The sequence below is a fragment of the Podarcis tiliguerta genome (assembly GCF_965153285.1).
Source record: "Podarcis tiliguerta genome assembly, chromosome: 3".
NCBI classification, from domain to species: Eukaryota; Metazoa; Chordata; class Lepidosauria; order Squamata; family Lacertidae; genus Podarcis; species Podarcis tiliguerta.
The window spans coordinates 37301684-37306562 of NC_139536.1; positions in this window are offsets into that span (position 1 = coordinate 37301684).

The following is a 4879-nucleotide window of genomic DNA, read 5'->3' on the forward strand; positions in this document are numbered from 1 at the left end:
CGGGAAACATCCCCCGCTCACTGCTGTAACAGACGAGATCAATCGATGCCAGAGACAGCAGCTGCAGCCGCTGTTATTACGTTAGTTTGTTCGTGAGCTGTATCACAAACAGGCTTCAAATGTAGTGGGGGCGGCGGCGTTTGAAGTCTTGCCAACTGCCGGCCTATTTAAATAATAATTCGTTTGCTGTGTATTCATTTACTTTCTTTCTCGTCTGAGTTTATTTGATTTTAAGGAGATAGCTTCCGCTGCTGCTGCTCTCAGGTTTAACAATGTTGTTGGGGGGGGGGGGAGGGTGTTACTTAGAAACAGGCAATATTTCAGGGGCTGCAATCCAAGCAAAACAGATTTCGGGAACCTTTGGCCTGCCAGGTGTTGCTGAACTAGAACTCCCATCACTCCCAGCAAGCAGGTCAGTGGCCCTGGAGTGCTGGGAGTTGTAGTTCAGCAACATCCGGAGGGCTCGAAAGGTCTCCCAGGCCGAGTACAGAACTACTTAAGGAGGGGGGCGCGATTCACACTGAAGCGAAGCCAATAAGGTTTACTTCTGAGTAGACACGTAGAGAATTGCACTGTGAGGGCAGCTGCAGCACGGTGTATCGCCTGCTGTCACAACTCTCAGCAAAGCACGAAAAGGAAAAGCATTTGGGCTACCTTTATAAACTACAAGAGAATGCGCTAAGCATGTACGGTTTCATACTTATGAAAACTGCACATATTCAGCGTACTTTTTGTAATCCATGACAGCTTATGTAGTAATGTATGTGTTTGTCTTTATAATGTCTCTATGTTTATTTTCTGGTACCTTATTTCGTGCATTTTAAGGGAGGAAGCCGGGCGAGGGACTGTTTTGGGAAATGAACCAGGCCCCCAACCCACCCCCCTCACCTTAATGTGGCCTTGGTGCTCCCAGCCAGCACCAGGTGCTAGAGTTTCCTGCAGGAGTGTAGTCTATGTGGCTCCTTTCATGGACACTCAACTATTATGCTAACCAGATCCAAGAGTGAGAAAAGTTCGGAAAATATGTCTCTTAATTTTAGTGAAGTATTAGTTTATTACAAATTATACTACATTTATAGCAATGTGTAGCACGATTACAATTTGCTATCTTTGGCACTGGGTAAAAGAAAGGAAGGGTGAAACAAACTGAGTCGCAGCTCCTTCCTTCTTGGGCTCAGGACGGTAGTATTGCAAACACTGTAGAAGCCTGAATATGTAAATAAAATTTGGAGATGTTAATAAATCAAGTTAAATTGCTAAATTGCGAGGAATAAAAAAAGCCAGACAGCGCCCGCGGAGTATCGAACCGCCGTTAAGCAATTGGTGAATCTGCAAAGATTATCCGAAGTAACCGCTAGGCTAAGCCGGCCCGAGAAACGCTGCCAGCTAAAACATATAAGGAGCCATTAAGCAAGGGGTGTGGCTAATTGGGCAAATAATGTCGTGCTCTTTGCAAATGCGATCCGCAGCTCCTTTTTAAAGTACTTTACATCCTTTGCACCGCTGGCGTGCCTTACAGAGGCGGGATCTACGGGTCAGCTTCGCCAGACAGAAGGTGTTGGGAGGAAACAGACGTGCCTCGGTCCCTAAATAGCTTCTCATAGCTCAGCCCAGCGGTTCCATCGTTGCTTGGATCCCCCAATCGCTTCCAGCGGTTTGAGACCCGCGGGCGCTGCCTGGCTTTTTAAACTTGAAGTTCACACAGACTTCGGTTGATGTTACTCAATTTTCAGGTGGATCTGCCCAAGACTATCTCTGTAATTCTGCCTGAATCCATGAAAGAGGAAGCTTTTGCAGTCTTGCTTCTGCAAAGTGTCCCATCAACACCCGAGCTGCAGCAAAAAGAAAGGGGGGGGGGCATCTGGTTTCTGTTTTCCTTCACTGTGCAGCGAAAGGGCTTGTCACGAGACAGGTGTTTACATTCCACAGTCTGTACTGTACTGTTGGAGTTTCTCACGGGAAAGGGAGACTGGATGTGACGTACACTGGTTTCCTGTTTTTCACTGTGTTGTTTCTCTCCAAGCTGTCGAGGAGAGAGGATGCTTTTCTGCTCCGGCAAGATGTCTTTCTGTAACATAACTGCTTTGAACTGTAAATAAAGCAACCAAGAGTATGCAGCACGTACTCCTCATCCTTCCGCTGGGCACGGAACTCTGCTTTAACTAACACGTGGTTATGGGCTCCAGAAGTCGAATCGGAGTGCCGGCAAAGGATCGGAATGCAGAGGGACAGATCGGATTGGAATCTGCTCTGCGCATAAACATGATTGATGAGGTATGTTGCTACTGCTCCGGGCAGCCTGCCAGCTTCTAGTTAATGGCTTTATGGCTGGACTTTGAACTTTTAAAGCCGTTTTGCCGGGAATAGGAAAATGGCTCCCAGGCTCAAGTTACTATGCTGGGGAAATCGAAAGTAACTTTTAAGTGCGCTTTTGGAATAAAGCAGGTGCAGCAGTGACGCAGCAAGATTTAAAGCAGCATATATGACGCTGAAGGCTAATGCCAGAGTCATGATGGCCCTTCAGGATGCTTGTGGGATTCCTAAGCTCAACAAGAAAAATTATGCCGACTGGGTTTTGTATGCAGAGGCAATTCTGCGGAAAGAGGGTTTGTTTGAGGTCATTACAGAAACCCCCCCAGCTCCAGTTACAGATGCATGGAAAGTTAAGGATTCCAAAGCACGGGGAACACTTACATTGATAGTATCCCCAGAAGAGCTCTGTCTATTGCGTGATAAGACCTCAGCCAGAGAAATTTGGGATTCTTTGAGAGAGGCTCACTTAAGGACAGAAGCTGGATCTACTATGTTTTACTTTAACAAGCTGCATAATATGGCTCTTGCTGAAGGTGGAGATGTGCGTTTACATCTGATGGAGATGCAAAATCTGAGACATGAGCTGCAACAGAGAGGACTCAACTTTCCAGAGGCTGTGTATTCTTTCATGATACTACAATCTTTGGGTTCAGGTTGGGAGTCTGTTGCAACCCAGATTGCTGTGCAGCCAACAGCTCAGCTAACAGTGGACTTTGTTACTGCCGTGGTGTTAAATGAAGCAGATCGCCGGGGTGCTAGCTGCATGGGCAAGGGGGAGTCTTCACAGACGTCATCCCATAGTGCAGTGGAACCACCAGATGGCGCCAAAGCTTTGAAGGCAGTGAAATGCTACTCGTGTGGACGTCTAGGCCATATGAAGAGGGAATGCAGATATCCCAGGGCCAAGACAGAGCAGCGCAGCGAAAGCTCGTCGCGTGGAAAAGGCCGAGGCAAAGGCAAAGGTCCGGTGTCTAGGACAACGCAGCACAAGGCTATGGTTTCACGCTTCACTCCAAAGGTTGCAGAGGTCCAGAAGACGTCTAGATCTTTCTTCGTTGTTGATTCGGCGGCGACCCACCACATGTGCAACGATAAGAGACTTTTTGTGTCTTTTACACCGCAGGAAGGTGCGATTCACCAGGCGGATGACCACACTATTCCCAGTAAAGGCTACGGAACTGTTGTTCTTCACAGTTTGGACTTATCGATACAGAATGTCCTTTACGTGCCAGACGCCAAACATAATCTGCTCAGCGTTGGACAACTGAATGAGCGGAACATTGACGTTTCCTTCAAGAACAAGAAGTGCATCATCACAAAGAAAAATGACTATGAATTGCATGCTGAATATGTTGATCGTTTGTTTGTTTTGTATTATGATGATGTTGTGCAGGATGACACTTGTTGCATTGCAGGTTCTAACAAAAGTTTGCATGCAGGATGTATTCATGATTTTCATCGAAAATTTGGTCATTTGCATTTTGAGGCAGTATCTAAAATGCCTGCCTTGGTTGAAGGTATGACTATTAGACCCTGCAGGTACCACATGAAGTGCAAAGCATGCGCAGCAAACAAGGTGAAAATGGCTGCGAAAGGTAAGGTGTCTAGTAGGCAAGCTACGGAACCATACCAGATTATTCATGCTGATTTGGTTGGACCACTAGCGCCCTCTTTGGGTGGAAATAGGTACTTCATGGTTCTCATTGACGCATTTTCTAGATATATTTTTGTGTACAATCTCAAGCAGAAATCAGAGGCTTTTCCTAGGTTCAAGGAATTCTGTGCTTGGTTGGAAAATGTGCATGGTAAGAAGATAAAGACTCTTTTCAGTGATCGCGGGGGAGAATTCACTTCTCAGCAGTTTGAAGCTTTTCTGACTGAGAAAGGAATTCAACACGATTTGTCTAGTCCTCGCTCGCCATGGCAGAATGGACTTGCGGAACGGGCAAATCAGACATTGCTTCAAGGGTTAAAAACCTTGCTGCATGATGCCAATCTTCCAGAGAGTTATTGGGCCGAATCTCTCTCGTGTTTTGTTTACAGTTACAATCGCAGGTTATCTTCAGCGATTGGTTGTACCCCCTATGAGAAGATGTTTGGCAAGAAGCCATACATCAAACACATGAAAATTTTTGGTTCTGACATGTGGGTTCATTCACCACAAAATTCAAAGTTAGACAAGCGTGGATTGCATGGTATCTTTCTAGGTTATCAGAAAGGGTCTTACAGAATAATGATGACTGACTCTAAGACAATTAAGCTCACGAGAAGTGTTGAATACAATGCAAAGTGGGGGGAGAATGTGGGAATTTTCCAATGTTATCCTGATGACAGTGATGAGACTGAGGATAGTCAGAAGCAACCACAACAACCCACACCCACTGATGAAGGTTCTGAGTCTGAATCTGAAACTGAATCGGGTGATTCAGAGGATTTCAAGAGTGCGAAAGCCTCTATGCGACCCTCTGAAAGCTCTGATCAAGAATTGGAAGAACCATTGTTCACAATAGGTCGCTTTTCTCCTAAGAAGGAAGAGGAGAGTGTTGAAGACTTAAGGCTAATTCGT